General features: G+C 41.5%; 1 protein-coding gene across 1 annotated transcript in view; it reads right to left on the bottom strand.

Moving 5' to 3' along the window:
* The window catches only part of JAK1 (Janus kinase 1), a 254,071-nt gene that overhangs the window by 164,146 nt on the left and 66,037 nt on the right, over nt 1-23,888 (bottom strand). Inside the window, exon 4 of the mRNA XM_047872103.1 lies at nt 1,233-1,331. The gene's annotated coding sequence lies outside the window, so the exon portion shown is untranslated. The remainder of the gene's footprint in view (nt 1-1,232; nt 1,332-23,888) is intronic.

Genomic DNA, 23,888 nt, shown 5'->3' with positions numbered 1-23,888 from the left:
GTCTCTTTAAAAGCTTTAGACACTTAACCAACTGAGCCACCCAGGTGCCCCCAGAATTTTGTTTTATTAAGTGAGAGCTTAGAATATAATAGATCCCCTTTCTCTGTTCTATCCCACAGGTCTGCCAACATGTTAAGGGAAAGGGGAACTCTAATTGCTTTTTTGTTTTAGAGACCTAGACACATTTTTACATATATTTGTAAGAAGTCAGATTTTGGGGGCATCTGGGTGGCTTAGTCTGTTGAGCGTTCAACTTTTGATCTCAGCTTGGGTCATGATCTTGGGGTGGTGGGATCAAGCCCTGTGTCAGGCTCCACACTGAGTGTGGAGACTGCTTAAGATTCTCTCTCTCTTCCTCTGCCCCTCTCCCCATATCAGGTGTGCACGTGCTCCCTCTCTCTACCAATCTACCTCTCTCTTTAAAATTAAAAAAAATTAGGGGCGCCTGGGTGGCTCAGTCGGTTAAGCGTCCGACTTCGGCTCAGGTCACGATCTCGCAGTATGTGAGTTCGAGCCCCGCGTTGGGCTCTGTGCTGACTGCTCAGAGCCTGGAGCCTGTTTCAGATTCTGTGTCTCCCTCTCTCTCTGACCCTCCCCCGTTCATGCTCTGTCTCTCTCTGTCTCAAAAATAAATTAAAAAAAATTTTTTTTAATTAAAAAAAATTAGGGGCACCTGTGTGGCTCAGTCAGTTAAGCATCCAACTTTTTTTTTTAATCTTTTAATTTATTTTTGAGCCAGAGAGAGATAGAGCATGAGCAGGGGAGGGGCAGAGAGAGAGGGAGACACAGAATCCGAAGCAGACTCCAGGCTCCGAGCTGTCAGCACAGAGCCCGACACGGGGCTCAAACCCACAGACTACGAGATCATGACCTGAGCTGAAGTCGGATGCCTAACCGACTGAGCCACCCAGGCGCCCCTAAGCATCCAACTTTGGCACAGGTCATGATCCCAAAGTCTGTGGGTTTGAGCCCGGCATTGGGCTCTGTGCTGACAGCTCAGAGCCTGGAGGCTGCCTCGGATTCTGTGTCTCCCTCTCTCTCTCTGCCCCTACCCTGCTTGCACTCTGTCTCTCTCAAAGATGGGAAACATTTTTTTTTTAATTTTGTAATAAATAAAATTAAAAAATTTTTAAGTTAGATTTTTAAATCTACTTACTATAAAATTTGTACAATAGTGGTTAAGTGTTGAGACACTGGTGTCCTCCTATATTCAACATTGTCTTTGCTCCTACCGTGTGCCTTGGACAAGTGTGCCTTCCACTCCTCTGAACACTGATCTTCTCATCAGCAACGTGGACAGTAATAACACCAACCTCAGAGGATAACCGGGCCTAAATGAAAGAAAGTATGAGAGGTACCTCACACAGTGCCCAACACAGACTAGGTGCTCAAAAGGGTTAGCTTCTTAGTTATTTTATTTGTTGTAGAGCATCCATGAACACCCACAGGCCTCCTCCATGAAAACTTCCCCAATGAACAGCCCACAATTTCTCCTTTCTCTACATTCCTAAAACACTTCACGAAAATACAATTGATGCTTGCAGCCATTTCACATGTACACAAATTTTGATCAAATAAACTCTAAGTCCTTTGAGAGAAGGCAGCAATGCAAGCCCTCTTGCCATCCTTAGAGCCCGATGAAATGGGCCCTGAAGAAACACTTGTTAAACTGAAGGACTGAGAAGCAGTTTGGGGCCCTGCAAAAAGCACTGGACTTGTTGCCATAAGATTTAGGTTCTAGTCCCAATTTCCATATGTGCAAGTGTGGTGACCGTGGACAAGAAACTTGAAGGCAACTTGGATAATTAGTCTCTACATGGGTGTCTTAGGTAGGTTCAACTGCAATGAGTGGAACATTTGTGTCCCCCACCCCCACCCTCCACCAAATTCATATGTTGACATCTTAACCCCCAGTATGAAAGTATTAGAAGAGAAGACTTTGGGGAGGTGATTAGGTCACAAGGGTGGATCCCTGTTTCTGCCATGTGAGTACACAATGAGAAGCTGGCAGTCTGCTACTCAGAAGAGGGTGCTCATTGGAACCTGACCGGGCTGGCACCATGATCTCAGATTTTCAGCCTCCAGAACTGTGAGAAATAAAATTTTCTACTGCGTATAAGTCACCCAAGCTACGGTACTTTGTTATAACTGCCCAGTCTAAGACAACAACCTACTCTCAAGACAGAATTGCACTGACATTCAAATGTGACACTGGACATTCCTGAAGTGCAGCAAACATAACCCTATCTGATGTCTTCCCTGTTGGCCTGAATCTGCAACCGAAGTCTCCTACTGTTGTCTTTATTCTAGGCTGCTGACAAATGTCCTTTGGTTCTGGAACTAGAAAGGGGCAGGAGAAGAGGCAAAACAAACAAACAAACAAACAAACAAACAAACTTGTTGGGAGGCACCTGGGTGGCTCAGTCGGTTGAGCGCCTGACTTCAGCTCAGGTCATGATCTCACAGCTCGTGAGTTCGAGCCTGCATTGGGCTCTGTACTGACAGCTTGGAGCCTGGAGCCTGCTTTGGATTCTGTGTCCTCCTCTCTCTCTCTGCCCCTAACCCACTCACATTCTGTCTCTGTCTCTCTCAAAAATAAATAAACCTTAAAAAAAAAACAAAAAAAAACCTTGTCGGGTGTCAATCATTTACAATGAAGCTGTTGTCAACCAATTAACAAGTTATACCGAGAGTTAAAGCCCATTTGTGTTCTGCAAGGATTAGGAGATTGATAGACTTTTAATGGTAAACTCAAAACTCCCATTAGCAATAATGCAAGCTATGCCTGCTAGGTCCATGGAGAGATGAGAGTTGAATGTTATCCATAATCTATCTTACTTAATGTCATCAGTTTCCCTATAGCCCCTTCAAACAATCAGATGCCAGTGAAATGCCCTTAGTGGAACTAATCGCATTGATTTGGGAGAATACTGACAATCTATTTCAATGAAGCTTTTCAACATGAGAAGCCTACAGATATTTTAAAATCTTGATGTAACTGTGGACATGTATTTTTTGTTGATTAAAAATGAAAGACAGGGCTCCTGGTTGGCTCAGTCGGTTCAGCGTCCAACTCATGATTTTGGCTCAGGTCAGGATCCCAGGGTCATGGGATGGAGCCCTGCATCAGGATTTTCTCTATCTCTCTCTCTCTCTCTCTCTCTCTCTCTCTCTCTCTCTCTCAAAAAAAGAAAGGCAATCCTGTAAAATGAGAAGGTAATAAAAGAGGATAATATACATGAATATATCAGCTAAAACATTTCCCCTAATACTTGGGTTTTTCCTGCCTTTTAATTATGTAAATTATTATATCTGTTGAGCTTTTTATAAATTAGAAAATCTTCCACATTGCTTTTGGTTTATAAGAAATGAACAAACCAAAAAGAAAGTGACATTGAGCTTTTTTATTTCCTTCCAAATTCACTGAAGGGACCCCTTTGGATAGTCATGCAACACGATGCTTGGTTAGGATTTTCCAATTACAGAAGAACAAATACAATTTCTCATTTATTCTTACACTACGTCTATTCAGTTATCAATTCTTGTCACAACTTCCTGCAAACATCAGATATCTGCCCCTTTAATTCTAGTGCCATCACACCCATTCTCCCTCTGGCTCCTTTAAAACAGACCCAGACTGAGCTAGTAAATTCCTGGGTGTTCTTCTTTCTTTAAATCTCTTGATGCTTCAATCCATCTCACATTCTATACCGCACAGGATGTAAAAATTCTTTGAGGGCAGGGACTGTGCCCTACATTTCCTTATATTGTAGGTATAGTGACCATATTCAAGGAACCAAAAAAATCTAGACACATGTACATTTATAAAGAAAAATAAAAAGAAATCTGAAATTGGACTTTTCTTTCCAAATCTGTGGATATTGTATCTAACAGATGCATGCTAGCAAAACGTATTCTACATTGTATATATAAAACACACATGGGTTGATGGCTTAGCCTGTTTAGAACAGAGATTATAAGCTAATACATTGAAGCCCATGTATGGCCCTTGGTAAATTTTTTTTGTATAGCACTTTAAAAATAGGGGCGCCTGGGTGGCGCAGTCGGTTAAGCGTCCGACTTCAGCCAGGTCACCATCTCGCGGTCCGTGAGTTCGAGCCCCGCGTCAGGCTCTGGGCTGATGGCTCGGAGCCTGGAGCCTGTTTCCGATTCTGTGTCTCCCTCTCTCTCTGCCCCTCCCCCGTTCATGCTCTGTCTCTCTCTGTCCCAAAAATAAATAAACGTTGAAAAAAAAAATTTAAAAACAAATAAGTTGGAATTGATTGGCAACATTTAAAAAGTGCTGATTTCCTATAAAAAATCAAGCTACTCCTGAGAAATCTGACGATCTCAGAAGACTGGTTGTTAGAAATCAGCTTGAACTAAAGTCCACCCCAAATGGAGAAATCTAATAAAACTGGAAACCCAAGGGAGGCCAGTATAATGATGAACAGGATAGACAGCTGCTGTACAGGAAGGGACAACAAGGAAACATGCCTGTCTGGACCATGGGGGAGATATCTACATCTATCTCTGTCTCTATCTCCTCCTCCAAGTGCCAAGGATACTGTGATTATAAATTACCAAAAAATAAATATTTACATGTGTACTTTTTTAATTTTTAGTTTTGTTTTTATACAACAAAAGGATGTCACTTGGTAGAACTGTATTATTCTTGGGTGCCTGGGTGGCTCAGTAAGTTAAGCGTCTGACTCTTGGTTTCAGCTCAGGTCATGATCTCGTGGTTCATGAGTTCACGCCCCATGTCAGACTCCACACTGTGCAGAGTCTGCTTGGGATTCACTCTCTCTCCCTCTCCCTGCCCTTCCCCTGCTTGTGCTCTCTCTCTCTCTCTCTCAAAATAAATAAATAAACTTAAAAAAAAAAGAACTATATTATTCTTGGTAGAACAGTTTCAAATGTGTTTGTCTAAAATAGTTTGAAAAACAGAATATTCCAACTGATTAAACACTCTGATTAATTCTGCATTGCCATGCAACACTCTATATAGATTATAAATTTTCAAAGAATTAGAATATGAGACAATGAAAAAAATTTATATTAACCATAACCTTTTAAGAATAGTACCATCTTTAAACCATCACTTGTCTTTTATGAGTCAAGAATATATTTCCTACTGCTTTCTAATTCAGCATAAGCAACAGTTTTATTAGCAAATAGACCTTTAACCCTCCTGCCCTTACTCAGAATGCCCCCAGCCCTATTCCATGCCTTTTTCTATAGCGCCATATGTAGTCTTGTATTATATACAGTCATTTTGTAAGTCTATTTCCTTCATTGGATTAGGTTCCTATACGGCACAAGCATTGTATTTGTAACCCACACGGTGAACATTCAATATACATTTTCATATTTCAAACTAACTTCCCCCCAAATGAGTGAGGGGTAAAACAAATATATTTAGCAAATAGAATTGATGTTTCATTTCAAGTAAAATAAGCAAAAAGTAAAATAAAAACTTAATAGGTGTCAATCTTTGATGAGAAATTTACTGAATGCTTACTTTGTGGCAAGTACCATGCTAAGTGCTTATAAATTAGTTCTCAAAGTTCTCAAATAATCAATGAGATACATGGTACTTGATTTACACAGAGAAAACTGGCAATTAGGGATTAAATCATGCATTCACATATTTGCTGAGCACCTATCACACTGTGCACTGAACTAGCACTGGAGACATGGCAGAGAACAGACTCTCTGCCTTTTGTGGAACTTATTTTCTAGTGGAATTTTCCAAGATCACACACATAATATATCAGCATTCTCGGTTTATCTATCACCTTATGCATATTATAAGCTTGGACAATGTGAGTTCATCTCTGAAATGGGTTCATTCTCAGTATTGACAAAAATTTGAGACTGAGGAGCAGAGGCTCACACCCTGATGACCTCTTCAAGGTAAAAATAACCCTGCAAGGTCACTCCATCATCACTGGCAGCATTCAGTCTGTGAGGATCTGATCTCTAAACTTACAATATTCTCAAGACAAGATTTATAAATAATAAAAAGAATCAGATAGAAATAAGATACTATGGAATTAAAGAAATAAAACAGAGTTAAGAATGCACCTTTCTAAGTCAGATATTTTTCTGTCTCGCATATAAACCTCAGTCAAGAGCAGAGCAAAGCCACAGTAGAATAGAAGTCAAAGCACGGACGGGACTTTGGCCTCTTGGTCTCTAAGTGAGACAGGAAGGTCGAGGGGAAGGATGAGACTCCCAAGCACCATCACAATTCATGCCGTAAAGCTGTGGTCCCTCGTGGCTATGCCATTCTGAATTTGATTTGCCTCTCTGGAGCTAGACACATAAGGAGCCACCCAGTTCAAAAATGCAAAAAGAAAAAAGGAGCAGTTTCAGGAGCAAATTTTCGAATTTGCATCAGACACTTCCTGTCAAACACTGAATGTGCTGGGATTGACTCCGAGAGCACTAGGCCAGTGCAATTTAATCATTAAACTTCAAGGTTTTCGTAACTAATCTCCAAAGATCTGGGGCATCTTTAGGAAAAGTTTCATTTTAAAAAAATGAGGTTGAATTCAGAAGGTGAGCAAGGGAAATGATTTTAGAAGCTACCTTCTAATTCTGAGTCAGTAGAAAATTATCTTTTACTCTAATTTAAAGAAACAGAATAATTTTCTCATCTACTGCAATATTATCTAGGAAATCTGAGGCAAAAGTCACCAGACTATTTTTAAATGCAATGACCTGCAGAGAGACTGACCACAGCTCGGTATCCCTTGAAATGTACTTAAACGTGCCTCGGAAAGGGAGACCAATGCAACACTCAACGTACACAACAGTACCTATCTGACATTAGAAACCTTTTATTGAGACCAGGCAAATAGTAAGCTGAAAATATTACAGCGTGGAGAAAGGCTGAGGAAACGAATCTAATTTCTTTTTCCTCTATGGTGGCCCAAATGACTAACTAAAGACACTCCAAGATTACTGTATTTATACTTAATGCCTTTTAAAAAGCAAGGTCTTAACCAAAAAGTCTGCACCTGACATTCAAAAAATATTGAAATTTTTTGGATGGACTGCAATGTCATAGACTCTGAGTCTAAAGTTCTTTCTTGTCCAACAAGAGAGCGGACGCAGGATTAAAATGCAAGAGATGGCTAATGTCCAGGAAAAGACAAGAGCCCCAATTGAAGGTTGTTGCTCCGTTTTTATTAGGATCAGAAGGCTTACAAACATGGTGATGGACATGCACAAAGGGACAATGAAACTGTGAACTTTAACTCATGGACATGAGGAAAAGGGGGTCTTGAAGATATTCAGGGTTAGGGGCTTCGGTTAATGCAAAACAAAATCCTGGCACAGGGGCAGCAGGGCCGGAGGTTGTTCATAGCAGACAAGAGGCACCACCTCTGTTTACCTAAACTGGTCTAGGGGACAAGAAAGACAGAGCAAGTAACCTCAGGGTCAACAAGGCACCTTTCTTTTGTTGATTAGCTCCCCTCTGGGCAACTTCACCTGCAGTGGTATATAGCCCTATTTACCTGTTTACCTAATTTGGTCCTTCCTTCCTGTGAAAGCAGCTTTCTACTATAGTACTAAATTGGGGGGTGTTTTCACCCTGAATACCTAATCTTGCTCACCTCATATACCTTTGTTTTGGGGCCTTTGCCCCCTCATGCTGGGGGCCTCTGCCCCTCTTCTCTATCCTTATTCACATAATCTTGTTTGCCAAGAGTTGGGTGTGAGCATCCTATGGCTTTGTAATTCTTTATGCCTTGTTAACCCATCAGTGCAGGCTCAGGGAATTCCTAAGCTTATTCCCCACACTGCAAGAGCTAAATAAATTATCTATACAAAATCTGTACAGCAGGGACCTGTTTTTAGCAGGTAAAGCCTATTTACAAGTAAAAACCTCTTACTCTCATATCATTGTTCTGTTTTGTCTGAAGAAAATATTTGTCGTTTGATAATTTATATCCACACACATGGGTTTGCAACCCCACTCACCCAACTTTTGTAGTTAAAAAAAAAAAACAACAGAAACAAAAACAAGCAGAGATATTAATTTGGTCCTGGGTAAAGAGTTACCCCAGCCAACTAGTAAAAGTAAATACAAATGATCTGTGAATGAATGAACTTTAATCTATGCCTCAAAGAATTTCTACAGATAAACCCCCAAGGAATATGAGAGTAAAAATCCACAAACCACACAAGTAAAAAGATCAAAATAAATAAAAGCTAACAGCAACAGCTGAACAAAAATCAGACTTGCAAAATCTTTGGAAATGGAATGGCAAGATACTGAATATAAAATAAGAATGTTTAATATTAATTCACTTGACAAATATATTTTTTGAATACCTTCTATTTTTCAGGTAATATTCTAAGCTTTGAAGACAAAGCAGTTAACAAAACAAATATCCCCACTCTTAAGGAGGTTGTGGTTTTAGAAGAGGGAGACTAATAAAATATATAGTATGGCAGGTGGTGGGGGGAAAAAAGCTAGGAGAGAGATATAGAATACTAAAGCAGAAGGTATCTCTCTGTCCTTAGAGCCACATGGGATTAGCTTTGTGTATGAAGGATGATCTGAGAGTTCTGGGCTTCTTTTGTTTATTTTGAGAGAGAGAGCGTGAGTGGGGGAGGAGCAGAGAGACAGAGAGGGGGAGACAGAGGATCCTAAGTGGGCTCTGAGCTGACAGCAAAAAGCCTGATGCAGTGCTCGAACTCAGGAACCAGGAGACCATGACCTGAGCTGAAGTCAAATGCTTAACCTACTGAGCCGCCCAGGCGCCCCTAGGCTTCTTGACATAAACGGGAATGTAGGCAAAATGGAATTGCAATGGCCTTGTGGCAGATAGTGGTGTTGTAAGACCCTTGTGGAGGGTGGAGTCCTTTCTCAAGAGCATAGAGAGTCCAATGCTTCCCTCTTCTCTCCTGGCAATTCCTATGGGAGGGGTAGGGAAGGAAAGATCTTATCTAAAGGTCAAGTCACACCAAGGATCCCTCTCTTTTCCTGCTGATGAAGGCCTAGAGGCCAGGGGACAGACTGGCTTCCTTTTGAACCTTTTTTCATGAAATGAAAGCTGGTAGGTATGAACAAGAGACGAGAGACTATACAGAATTGTCCAACAAAACTGCTAAGAAAGAAAGAAATGATAGACATTAAGAACTCAAGAGCAAAAGGAGATTGGGCACAATTCAAGAATGAATTAGTAAACTAGAAGTCAGATCCTAAAAAACAACCAAATGCAAATACAAAATATGAGAGATCACAAGACTTGGATGACAGAATTAGAAGGTCTAATATACGTGTAATCAGAATTCTTTAAGGAGATAGCAAAAATGAGGGAAAAGAAACATTCGAAGAGATAATAGTTGAGAATTTTCCAGAATTGCTGAAAGTTATGATCTACCTGGTCACAGCAGGCATTTGAACATTGTGACCCCTTGTGTATAAGCAAAAGTTTTTATTAAACCACCTTCCAGAAATATATCTGTCATTGAACACTGCTTACAGTTTACAAAGGGCTTTTCACATACTAAAATCTAGGCTACATGTTTTAAGGTTTATTACTCTGGATTTGTTTTCCTGATAGGAAATGGAAATGCATCAATATCCAGGCCATTCTCTTTAGAGAAGAGAATGTTACTCATGACCAAATTTACTACTGATTACTATAGCACATTCTTCAGTGTGACAGACTTGGTAGGTACTACTGCTGAATTTGGTCGATTCTCTGCAGTTTCCATTTCAACATTCTTTGGGGATCCTTTTTTGCAATTTTTTGCATCTTTTGTTTCTTTATTCCCAGGAATGATTTCAAGGGTCTACTGAAGACAGTGCCCTTCAGTAGGTTAAGTGGTGAGATCCAATTTCATCATACATGAAGTTTCTTGGCGGCTCCATAAATAACTTTCTCTGTTTACTATGTGAATAAGGTCAGAACTTTCTTAGCATGACATAATAGTGTATTTTGTTTTTGTTTTTTTTTGCATTCTCTTACTACTCTCCTTCCCAAGTCTATGCTTACTACAAGCACACAAGACAACTCACAATTTTGCCAAATATATGAACACATACCAGGCTTTTAGGCCGCCATGCTTTTGCACAGAAAACTCCCCTTGGCCCTTTTGTTGTTCCTCCCTTTTTTTTTTCAGTGCTCCTCACTAACTTCCTCTCACATAAAATCCCTTGGTCTCAAAAAAGTCATCTTGTCTTTTATGACCCTCCTCAAACTGGGCATCTCACTACCCAAAGCTCTGACAACATTTATGGCACGTTGTGCTACAAAGTAGTCATCTCTGCCTGTATCCAGGCATGTCTGGCATGGAATGGATGTTCCATAAATTCTCGGTGAATAAAGGGTACAGGAAGTCTAGGGAAACACTGGTGTGGGGGTCACTGTATCAAGCTTGAAACGTCAGGTAGGGCAGTCTTTATCTCTGGATCCAGAAATACCATATCTAGAAAATTAACCTATATAAATAATTGAGAATGTGTGCAAAGATTTAGCTACAAAGCTCACACTTCATTGCTATTTCAATAGCAAAATCCTGACACAATTTTAATCCTTCGACTGGACCTTAGTTAAATAAATGCACAATGGAATACTAAATACCACTTTAAAACATACATGGAAAAAAAACATATATGGAAAATATTTAGTGGCATGTCATGACATTTTACTCAAGGAAAAAAGGCTGTTCAAGGAAAAAGGCAGCGTGTTCAGTCTGCTTACGTTTAACGCTATATACCAAATTATCAACAGTGGTTTCCAAGGTGTTGGATTTCAATTTTTTACCTTCTTTGTGATTCTGAAAAAAATCTAACTTGTGTACAATGAGTACTAATTATTTTTGTGATTAAAAAAAAAAAAAGGATTTAGTTTTCAAAGAAGTGTCCTTTCCTTTCATGGTCTGGCTTCCCTTTGGAGCTGCAACTCTACCTGGAGGCTATTCCTGTTCCAGTCATTCCAGGATGCCCAAGGGTAAGGGCTGCCCAGGTAGCTTAGCCTCATTTCGTAAAATCAAGGCTTGGAAGGCAAAACCAGCTACTCCAGTGAGCAGTGATTTTAAAACCCAAACAGTTCCCAAGATGCGGCCATGTTATAAAACTTTCATCAGTCTATTTCACTTTCCAAGATAAACTCCTCTCAAAATTCTGTGCTAACCCTGAAATGATTTGCCATGGAAGGAGCGTGCCCCATCCAGAAGAAAATCCCAACGCCAGCCTGTTCCTTCCTACCTTGATCTACATTTACGTGGATATTTCACAGCCCGACGCTCCCCCGCCCACTGCACTTCCGGACACACCACACACACACACACACACACACACACACACACACACACACACACACACTTTATCTTAGGGGCCCAGCCCCAGCCAGCAAAGAGCCCGAGGCCTGCAGGGCTGGCCCCACGTCTGAGGCTCTGGATCCCTCTCTAGGGGGTGGGGGGAGCGGCTGCGAACCCAGTGACTTGACTTCCTCCTCCTTCCCGGAGGTCCCCGCCCACATCACCGTCATCAGGTCCCCGAGGAAGTCACGTTCTGGCCTTAGAGCCCTTCTGAAGCTTCTGGGAGGAAAAGGAGGGTGAGGCGGCCAGAGCCCTTGCACCGTCCCAAGAAACATGGCCCCTAGCTCGCCCTCTGTCACTAATCAGATGGAGATTGGGGCGGGGGGGGGGGGGGGGAGTGATTTTCCCATTGGGTGCATTGTATCTTTCGTCTGTCAGAGAGGGTGTTGACCTAAAATGGCTAGGTCGCTTCGCCAGTGTTAGGGTGAGTGCCCAGATGACCCCGGGAGCGCTGCCAAAAAAAAAAAAAAAAAACAAACACACACACACACACACACACACACACACACACACACACAAAACATTAACACGTATTGAAGATCCCCGAGGTGCTAGCAACCACATAAACGCCGTCTTATTTAATTCTCCAACAAATCCCTTATGTTAGGTGTCCCTGATCCCAAGATCAGGTTTGAAACTCGAGGTAGAAGGGGCGCCTGGGTGGCGCAGTTGGTTAAGCGTCCGACTTCAGCCAGGTCACGATCTCCCGGTCCGGGAGTTCGAGCCCCATGTCAGGCTCTGGGCTGATGGCTCAGAGCCTGGAGCCTGTTTCCGATTCTGTGTCTCCCTCTCTCTCTGCCCCTCTCCCGTTCATGCTCTGTCTCTCTCTGTCGCAAAAATAAATAAACGTTGAAAAAAAAATTAAAAAAAAAAAAAGAAACTCGAGGTAGAAGGTCTGTGAAATGCTTTCCAACCTCGTCCACTCCGAGATACACAGGGACAAAACAGATTTTTACGGCACACTGGGGCAAATGAGTGTGCAACAACCAGAAGCCAACTGCCCCCGCTGCCCTGTGCAGAGGGGCTCCGTCTCTCAGTTTACCTGCCCCACCTGTTACCCGTCTGCTGCTCGCTGGGATGAAAGCCTGGAAGAGGCCGACCCAAGAGAAGTATGACCTAGCTGTGTCCAGACAAGCTGGAATTGCTTCGCAGCTCTTCCTTCTGTTTGACTTCAAGCACGTAACTGGATATTTTTTGAGTCTGCTTCCTCACCTCTAACGCTAATAATAGTACGCACGTCACCGGCCGGTGACCTGAGTGGCGAACGGGACCAAAGGTTGTTCTGCGAGCCCGCGCCCGGGGAGCGCGTCCCGCCCGGGCTCCCTGGGTTACCCCGGCGGAGGCCTGGGCGGGCACGCTGGGCGGCGCGGGGGCGGCCGGGCGGCGCCGGCGGCCCGGGAGGTTCCGGGCTTCCGCGCAGACTTCTGCGTACCCGGACGGCTGCGTCACAGCCCGAAAGCGCGAGCCGGCCGGCGGGGGTGGGGGCGCGGCGCCGCTGGAAGCCCCGGTGCTCTAACCGAAAGTGCGAGCCCGGACTTCCCGGCCGCGGTCGCCCGGGCGAGTCTGCGGTCCCTCCCACCCCGCCGCGTCCTCGCCGCCGCAGGGGGGTGGGGGGTGGGGGGTGGGGGGTGGGGGCCGGGGCCGCCGTTCCCGCTCTCCCCCCCCACCCCCCTCGGCTCGCGGCCCCAAGTGGAGTCCGGGGGAGCGCGCGGGGGCGGTCCCTGCCACGGAGAGGGGACGGGCCCCACGCGCTCCTCTCCTCCGCGCCCCTGCAGCTTTCTTGGCCGGGATTCGGGGCCGTCCGGATCCCCGGCGTCCTGGCCGCGCCGTCGCGCCCAACGGTTCCCCAGGGAGGAAGGGTTGGCACTGTGGCGGCCTCCCCCGCGGTCTTTCCAACCCCGGCCGGCCGCCCGACTCGCCTCATTGCACAATTCCTGCCGTGGAATTGCCGCGTGACTCGGACGGGGCCCAAAAATGTTTCCCAGGTTTCCCCCCGCCGGGAAAGGAGCGACTGGGGAACACACTCTACGCCCGGGTGCCTTGCAGCCCTTTACGATGCAGAGCCCGCCCTTTCCAAGGGAAGAAAAGCTCGCTAGCCCGCTGGTACATCCGCTCCAGGTTGAATGCAACTGACATGTTTCTTGTCCCCGTGTGTGTTTTCAAACAGAAAAAGTGTTTGGATCTGTTGCGGGGGAGAAAGATCAGGAACTGGTTTTAAAGGAGGATGAGGAGTGATGTTTAAAGCTGATATTAAAGTGATGTTTAAAGACGCAATTTTAAGCTTCCAAGAATCGGTGTTGTTAGCATGAATGGCGCATACCAGGTACTGAATAGAGATTGAATGAATGAACAATTGAAGGAGGGATTTAAATGGCTGTGTGTAGACCAATGCTTTCATTTTGCAGATGAGGAAATTTAGAGGTTAAGTGACTTCCCCAGGGTCACCCAGCTAATTAATTTGGACGTCAGGAATAGAATTTGCCTCTCGTTTCAACTCGAAAGACGTCGTAATTATGAGGTGGGTATATTTTTTCCCTCTATATGAAAATAAAACGCCTTCTGCAGTAACCTCTTCAAATCCTTACTCCACGCTCTCTTCCTACCCATCTAAAACAAAACAAAACCAAGCAACTCCCAAACACAATACATGCACGTAATAGGCTAAATTTGACAACGCCAAAGCAAGATGTTTGCAAGGCATTTTTTTTCTTATCCCCAGAAGTTAATCGCAAAATAGGCAAGGAGGAGGAGGAGGAGGAGGAGGAGGAGGAGGGGGAGAAAAAAAGGAAGGAAGGAAGGAAAAGAAAAAAACAGTGCTTCTCCAAAATGGTGCGGAAGGGGCGACTGGGTGGCTTAGTCTACTGAGTATCCAACTTCAATTCAGATCATGATGTCCGGTTCATGAGTTCCAGGCCAGCATTGGGCTCACCCGCTGTCAGGCAGAGCCGGCTTGGGATCCTCTGCCCGCCCCCCCCCCCATCCCTCCCCTGCTTGTGGTGTCTCTCTCAAAAAGCAAAACAAAACACAAAAAGAAACCAAAAAAAAAAAAAAACCAAAAAACAACAAAAAAAACATTAAAACAGTGGTATGGAAGATAGCATTTGCCACTAACCATGCTGTTTTAAGTACAGTGTTTGGTATTTTGCATGGGAACCGCTAGACTCATAAATAACTGGCAGGGTTGCTCTGAGACTGGTCAGATGTTTTGCTCAGGCTCAGAATAAATGTGTAGCTCATCTTCCAGAATAGACAAGCTGCAATCTGTGAGAACACAAGGGACTTCAATGGCAGTCATGCAGATGGCTGGACAGCTTGTTGTCTTTGAAGTTTCAAGGCTGACCAACTATACATACCAAATGTCTAATTTAGGGAACAGAATTACCAAACAAGTAGATGTTAAGATCAAAGGAATCAAAACTATAAGTGGCAATCATGAAAAACTTCATTTTTTTGTGGGTTGTCAACAATGGTTCCACAATGGTGATTATAGTACAGTTATAACAATACAACCCAAGTACAAATTCTTCTCCAAGAAGATAAGGTTTTTTCCAGTGATAGAACAGAAGAGCAAATTATGAAATGTCTCATTTTTTAGGCCAGCCAGATACACTCTGAACTAGCCAGATACACTCCGAACTAAAACTTTATTTTTTAAGTTTATTTATTTGAGAGAGAGAGAGAGAGAGAGAGAGAGAGAGAGAGAATAAGCGGGGGAGGGGCAGGGGGGTAGAGAGAGAATCCCAAGCAGGCTCTGTGGTATCAATGCACAGCCTGATGCAGGGCTCGATTTCACAACCTGTGAGATCACGAGCTGAGCCAAAATCAAGGGTTGGACGCTCAGTTCAACCAACTGAGTCTCCAGGTGCCCCTGGGGCAATCTTTTTTTAACACTGCTGTCTCTCCCCGTTCTCTACCTCTGATATCTTGAAGGTGAGAACAAATACAAAATTGCTAGAAAAATTTGAAATTCTAGGCAGCTGAGGTAGAATATATTAATTCTGGTTTGATAGTCCTACACAATGTTCATGAAATCAAAGCATCACTTCCTATGTTCTCCCATACTGCAGTTTCCAGTTTGCCATTATACCAGGCTACTGAACCTGAACTTTAGAAACACAAAGTGTTGACCCCAATTATTACACTGCTTTGCCGCTTGAGAAAGGGCATCTGATCAAACAAAAGTCATCTTTTCCAAGTGAGATCTTAAGAATAACAACCTATTTGGATGCAAGTGATATTTTAAAAATATATTACATATTTCATTCAACACCATTGTGTAATTCATGTTGAATTCTTGCAAAGAAAATACCTCAGGACAATTTCAATTGTTATCGACATTAATTAGTTTAACTATAAGATATTTATCAGTCATGGTGTAGCATTTTGGAATTTAGGAGATCATTAGAAAAAAATTATACACCTTCATTTTATAGAGGAGAAACTGAAGGTTATTGAAATTAAACAATATATGGAGTTCCTGACACGGTCAAAATCAGAACTGAGGATTCTGATTTGCCATGTGTTTTACAAAATTATCATCATAGCCTTCATCTCATGAGTGTGTGGTTTTGCATAAGGCATGGTGTTTGGAACCGGCGGTATAAGAAGGTATAAGGAGTTCCCAAAGATTTTATAGTCTAATTGGTGATGTAGGCCAATGTTTCTCAAACCTTAATGTCCACAAGAATCACCTAGAAATCTTACTAAAATGCCATTTCTGATTTATTGGTTCTGGGATGGGACCTGCTTTGCTACGAACATGCTCCAAGGAGATGCCACTTGCACAGATTACGCTTTGAGTAGCAAAGTGTAGAACATACAAACATAAAGAGAATTAACAGTCTAGCAATATAAGAGAAACAAAGAGAATAATAAAATCTTCTTAGCCCATCTGAAATGGATGTTCCAAAGCTGATGCTCTTTACTTTGAGGAATGTCCCTCAGACACTCCGAGCATACTACAGGAACCTATTTCTGTCTATGGGAACACAGCATATTAGAAATAAAGCAATAGTGGGGCAAGGAGAAAAGTGATGGCAAGAAATAAAATCCAAGGAAGAGACAGAGACACCGTAAAAATTTTTTTTTAGAAAAATGTGAACTCATGGCAGCCAAGATATCAATACTTCTGGAGAGTATCAATGAAAATTGTATAATAGATTTGGAGCCAAGAAGTCTCTTTTTTTTTTAATGTTTATTTATTTTTGAGAGCGAAAGAGTGGAGGAGGGGCAGGGGGAGGGGGAGATAGGGAATCTCAAGTAGGCTCTGTGCTAATAACAGAGAGCTCCATGCTGGGCTTGAAATCACAAACCTTGAGATCATGACCTGAGCCGAAGTCGGACACTTAACTGATTGAACCATCCAGGCACCCCTAGAAATCTTAATTCAAGTCCTGGTGAGCCATTTAGGAATTATGTGATCTTTAGGCATATATGTAATCTGTTTAGCTTCAATTTCCCTATCAGGAAAAAAAGAGAGAGAGAGAGAGAGAGAGAGAGAGAGAGAGAGAGAGAGAGATAGTACCTCCAATCTCCCTGGGTTGAATAATTAAATATAAAAGCACTTCATGAGGCACTTCATGGTGATTCCCATCTGACTTCTGCTAGGGTCATGATATCCCAGTTAATGGGTTCAAGCCCTGCGCCAGGCTCTGTGCTGACACTTCAGAGCCTGGAGCCTGCCTCGGATTCTGTGTCTCCCTCTCTCTTTCTCTGCCCCCCCCCCTCAAGAATAAATAGACATTAAAAAAATTTAAAGCACTTCACACAGACATGTTGAAGAATGTACAAAGCTTCACAATGTAGTTTACGTTTAGAAACTCAGCAATTTTATTAAAACCAATGCTGTAACAAATAATTCCAACCTTACACAAACTATTCCAGAGAATAGAAAAAGTAGGTACCCTCTGTGACTAATTTTGTGAGGCTGTTATAACTTACCTGCGATAACCTGATTATGTTCATGTATACAAGCAAAGGAAAATAAAAGGCCCAGAATCACTCATTAGCTTGACTACTAAAATGCATGACCAAGTTTGATCTTTCTCAGAAAGGAAGGTTGGTTTAACATTAGAAAATCAATTAATGTAATTAATGTGATTAACAGATTAGAGGAGAAAAATCATATGATCATCTCAATTTCAGGAGAAAAAAAGCCTGCATCAAATATTATGCTTAATGATGAGATGCTGAAAGTATTCCATTAGAGATTAGAAACAAAACAGGATTGGGGCGCCTGGGTGGCGCAGCCGGTTGAGCGTCCGACTTCAGCCAGGTCACGATCTCGAGGTCCATGAGTTCGAGCCCCGAGTCAGGCTCTGGGCTGATGGCTCAGAGCCTGGAGCCTGTTTCCGATTCTGTGTCTCCCTCTCTCTCTGCCCCTCCCCCATTCATGCTCTGTCTCTCTCTGTCCCAAAAATAAATAAACGTTGAAAAAAAATTTTTTTTTAAAAAGAAACAAAACAGGATTGCCTTACATAATCACTCCTATTTAACACTATATTGGAAGTCCTAGCAGTATTTTGGTTTTTATTTGTTTGTTTTCCCCAGCCATTCTTTGTGTTTTACCTTGGCATTAAATGTAGGAAAGACACACACACACACACACACACACACACACACACACACACACACTCTCATTGGAAAGGACAAAACGAAACTGTCATTATTTGCAAATGATTTGATTATATATGTAGAAACCTAAAAGAACCTATAGATAAATGATAATAATTCATAAGAGGTTAGCAAGACTGTAGGATACAAAATCAGTATTACCATGGTAGGCAGAATGATGCCCATCTTCTCTATAAAGATGTCCAGATCTTAATCCCTGAAATCTGTGAACATGTTTGCCTTAAATGTCAAAAATGACTTTGTCGACATGATTAAATTAATTTAAAATGGTAAGATTATCCTGGATTATCTGGGAGAGCCAAATGTAATCACAAGAGTCCCTAAAACTGAAAAGTGTGTCATAAAAGTCAGCCAACCTGTGACTGGTTTTGAAGATGGAGACAGGGGGCTACAAACCAGGGCATGTGGATAGCTCTAGAAACTGGAAAGGACAAGGAAACAGATTCTCCCCTAGAGCCTCTAGAGAGCAACATAGCCTTTCCAACATCTTGATTTGGGCCTAGTGGAACTGATTTTGGACTTCAGAACTACAGAACTGTGAGATAATAAATTTCTGTTGTTTTATACCACTAAGTTTGTAGCAACTTGTTACAGTAGCCTTAGAATAATACAATTACAAAGCAACTGATTTCTAAATAACAGTTCATTTGTGGTAGCATCCAAATTTATATGTTAAAAAATTACCCAGGAATAAGTCTAACAAAGTATACGCAAGAAAATTATAAAAATGTTAGTGAATGTTGTTAAAGAGGACCTAGATAAATGGAGATATACTATGATCATGTACTAGAAGACTTAACATTTTAAAGATGTGAATTCTTCCCCAAACTGATCTATAGATTTAATTCCAATTACAGTTAAAATCCCAGAAGACTTTTTTGGTGGAACTTGACAACTTGATCTACAATATATATGAAAGTCAAAAGGCCAAAAAGAGCCAAGACATTCTTGAAGAAGAAGATAGGACTTGCCATCAAGATATTAAAATTTATACAGTCATTATAATTAAGACAGTATAGTATCGGTCTAAGCATAGAAGAATAAATCAATGAACTTGGAGAGGCCAGAACTAGATACACAAATATATAGAAAAAGGGGCACTGCAGAATAAAGGAGAAATCATGGAGCCTGCAGTAAATAGTGCTGGGATGACTGGGTATTTAGTTATAAAAATAAAATTGGATCCTTCATACCATACATATAAATAATCTCCAGGTGAATTAAAATCTAATGTAAAAGGAAAACCATAAAAATTTTAGAAAATAATATAGGAGAAAATATTCATGACCCTGGGGCAGGGAAAGTTTTCTTAAGACATAAAACGTATAAACATAAGACAAAAGATTGGTAAATTAGACTACATTAAAATTGAGAATATTTATTCATCAAAAAACATAATAAAATAACCTACCATCCACTAGAAGGAGATGCATATTCGCGACAGATTTAAGTGATAAAAGAGTAGTATCAAAAATATACAAAGAAGACTTGGGAATTATGAATAAGAGACAAACACAAAATAGGAAAATGGACAAAAGACAAAAACAGATATCTCACAAAAGGAGAAACTCAAATAGCCATTAAACATATGAAAAGATGTTCATCCTTAGGAATAAGGAGTAAAATGCAAAGTAAAACCACACTGAAATATTTTTACATCTCCACCAGATTGATGAAAGGAAGTCTGGCCATTCCAAATGTAGAAAATGCTGTGGAACAATGGGAACTCTTACACATTGCAGATAAGAGCATAAATTTGCAATAGCACTTAAAAAAACAGTTTGGCATTACTTAGTAAGACTGAGTGTGTAAAGATCCTATGATTCTTCTCCCAGTTGTATACTTTCAACTAGGAACTCTGGCAGTAGGAAATATATACATGGATGTTTATAGCAGCATTGTTCGTAATAATAGTAACAAACTGGAAGCATCCAAATGTCCACCAAAGGTTGAATATACAACTGTAGTATATTCATGCAGGTACTATTATACAGCAATGAATATAATGAACAGCTGCACACACCAACATAGATATTGCAAACACAGTGTTGAAAGAAGCAAGACCCTGAAGAAAATATACAATATGACTCTGTTTATACTAAGTTTAAAACAGGCAAAACTAAACACTCTTGTTTAGGGATTCACATAGGTCACAAAACTAAAGAAAAGAAAACTAAGGGGATAATTACCCTAAAATTCAGAACATTGATTACTTCAGTGGTGTAGGGAGGGGAGAGCAATTGAGGAGGCCCACCCAAGTTTCTCTGATGAGGAAAATGTTCTTTTCTTAACCTGAGGGGGGTGCTAGAGAGAATTCTTAGATTATTTTTATTCTTCCTTCCGATGGTACACTTATGTCTTCTACATTCTTATGTGAGCATGATTAATTTCAACAAAAACTATTCAACCAAAAACAAAACAAAAATTACACTGGAGGTTTTATACGTGGAAACAAGGGGCTTAGTTCTAAACCAAAATAAGATCATCCCAAGTTTAGTAGTAAGTATAATTCACAAACTCTTTTGATCTGACACCAGCCACATCCATTTCAGAGCATACCACAATTGAATTTGTTGCACCAACCTTGATGTCCATACCAACATAGAGGTAAAGAATGAGTGTGGGCTTTATGGCAGGAGAGATTTTATCTCTGCACACAAGTGTGAGGAAGCAACAGAGAAAAGTGTTTCTTAACATGGAGAGAACTGAACTCGGTAAACTGAAATCATAGTTGGTAACCTAACTGATAAATCATTAAGCCCCATGAGTAGCTCAGTAAATCATAAACTTAGCTTTCCCTTGTGCAAAGACTGAAATATTTTTACAGTCTAGCATCTGAATTTGAAAATATCTTTAGGTCTAGGTGGTTTGCTTCATAGTTTTTCTTGAATTAAAACAGTTTCCATTCTTGGGGCACTTGGGTGGCTCAGTCAGTCGAATGTCCAACTCTTGATTTCCGCTCAGGTCATGATCTCACGGTTTCATGGGTCGGGCCCCACATCAGGCTCTGTGCTGGCAGTGCTGAGCTGTTTGAGATTCTCCCTCTCTCTTTGCCCCTCCCCTGCTCGCATGTTGTCTCCCTCAAAATAAATAAGCTTAAAAAAAAGTTTCCATTCTTAAAGGAGGACTCATATCTGATATCTCATTTTTCCCTTCAAAGAGGAGGCTTATTTTATTCTGTTTTAGTAACTGGTGCTCATTAGTTGAGATGAACCTATAGATTCTCTGAATTATGCTTTCATATAAAATGTTTGATCTTCGGGGCATCTGGATGGTTCAGTAGGTTAAGTGTCTGGCTCTTGACTTTCACTCAGGTCATGATCTCATAGTTTGTGAGTTCAAGCCCTGTGTTGGGCTCTGTGCTGGCAGTGTGGAGCCTGCTTGGGATTCTTTCTCTTCCTCTCTCTCTGCCCCTCCCCCACTCGTGCTCTGTCTCAAAATAAATAAACATTAAAACAAAATAAAAATAAGATTTTGATCTTCATGTTTAGTTTGAATCATCCAGAAATTACTAAATAATAATACACTCAATTTAATAAGCTAGGTAATTTTTGTCAGCTGCCTTAGAAAGGTCCATCCAAAATGGTTAAAAATTTAAAAAGTAAGAAAAGTCCTGATCTTTATCTTCCTCATCTAGAATTCCTCTTTGCATAGTAATATTGGATACTCATTAGTTTGAAACAAAGTGGCCAAAATGAATGGTTTAAGTGAGTGGGCCAAGGCATGCAGGTTCAGGCCCTCACAGATCAGAGTAACTAGGGCTCAACCTTTAAGGAATATACAATGGGATCCACTTTTATGACTGTAAACAGGAAAAACCAGTTTTAGTAAACTCAGTTTTGACAGAATGCAAGGCAGGAGTGTAACTGGGTCCTTTGATGGAAGAAGATCCAGGTGCTATTTGGGAAAATACCCAGACTGTGTTTCATCTCCTCTCTGTAAGTCCATCTCATTCTTCTGCCTCTACCAGCCTGCTTTGGCTGCATTTCTTGCCCCCAAGGATCAGAAAAACCATCCCATAGCTCCCATGGTGACCCAACTCTGGCTCTGTGGACAGATGCTCACTTTTGGTCCCAATTCCAAGTTCTTCAGGGAGACTGTGATTGGCACAGCTTTGGTCTGGTATCAATTCCTGGTCCAAATAATTGTAATCAAGTAGGAAACCAGGAATCCACTTCTGTGAGATGGACAGACCACCCTGTTGTCACCTACTACAGAAGAATAGGACAGAAAAGCCAAGGGGAGTAGGGAGAACTTTCCTAGTCAAAGGCCTGAAGGCAAAAATGTGTATGGTGTGTTCTAGTAATATCACGTAAGACAATTTGTCTAGGTGTGGTGTTTGTGCAAAAGCAGTGCCAAGTGACAAAAACGAAGAAATAATTTGGGATCACACTGGAGAAATTCCTGGATGTCAAGCTAAAAGGTTTAAATTTCTATAGACTTTTTCATTAGAACTTTATAGGTCCAATGAGTATAACAGGTCTTAATAAAAAACATGTATATTTGGGGCACCTGGGTGGTTCAGTCTGGTAAGCATCCAACTCTCAATTTCGGTTCAGGTCATGATCTCATGTTTCATGGGTTCGAGCCCCACATTGAGCTCAAAGCTGACAGCATGGAGCCTGCTTGGCATTCTCTTTCTTTCCCCCTCTCTCTGCCCCTCCTCTGTTTTCACTCTCTCTCTCTCTCTCTCTCTCTCTCTCTCTTAAACAAATTAATTTTTAAAAAATGTATATTCATGAAGTCTTTGAAGGTTAGAAAGTCCGTTTAAATGTTCATGTTTATTATAAAATTGTTTATAATAATAAAAAGTTGGAATCAACATGGATAGCCATCAGTAGAAGAATGTTTAAAGAACTGACAGTATCTATCCTACAAAATTTCCTGTGGCCACTAAAAGGAATGATGTCAAGCTGTGGTCATTAACATGAAAAGGCCTGTTAACTATTAACAGTAAAATTATTCACGGAAAAAAAGCAAGTAGCAGATACGTATAATACAATTCCATTTATAGTAAAGTATTTTTAAAAAACCAGCTTTTAAACAGGTAGAAACATTTCTGAAAGAACATTCATGAAACTGTTAATGTGGTTTCCCCTGGGGAAGGAAGTGGGATTAATGAGTGGGTGGGGTAGAGATGAAGAGTGACAGTCATCTTACTACGTGTCATATGCTTAAAAAGATAAAAGTACAAATACAACCTTAAACATTTTTTAAAGTTAATTTCATCTGCAATAAGACAGGCATAAGGATATGTACTTAGACTCAGAAAGTAGAATAATATTACCTTTAATTCCTTTTTTAAAAAATTTGTTAACGTTTATTTATTTTTGAGAAACAGAGACAGAGCATGAGCAGGGGAGGGGCAGAGAGGGAGGGAGACTCAAAATCCGAAGCAGGCTCCAGGCTCTGAGCTGTCAGCACAGAGCCTGATGTGGGGCTCAAACCTATGCACCATGAGATCGTGACCTGAGCCGAAGTGGGACACTTAACCAACTGAGCCACCCAGACACCCCTAACATTACCTTTCATTCCTGAAGCAGCTCACAGTTTACAACTGTGATAACCAGCCCTTGCTATGTTTCAGGTATCTTTTTTTTTCTTTTTTAACTTTTTTGTTTGTTTTTGATAGAATGCGAGCACAGGAGGAGCAGAGCTAGAGGGAGACACAGAATCTGAAACAGGCTTCAGGCTCTGAGCTGTCGGCACAGAACATGACGTGGGGCTCGAACTCACAGTCCGTGAAATCATGACCTGAGCCAAAGTCGGACACTTAACTGACTGAGTCACCCAGGTGCCCCAATTCCAGGTATCTTTTAAACCTTTCCATATGCTAACTCATTTAATCCTCACAAAGACCCTGTGAGTTAGGTACTATTATTCTCTCATCTTACTGATGAGGAAAC

Source organism: Prionailurus viverrinus, chromosome C1, assembly GCF_022837055.1.
Source record: "Prionailurus viverrinus isolate Anna chromosome C1, UM_Priviv_1.0, whole genome shotgun sequence".
Taxonomy (NCBI): Eukaryota; Metazoa; Chordata; class Mammalia; order Carnivora; family Felidae; genus Prionailurus; species Prionailurus viverrinus.
The sequence above is the reverse complement of the archived record's forward strand: the minus strand, read 5'-3'. Positions and strand labels throughout refer to the sequence as shown.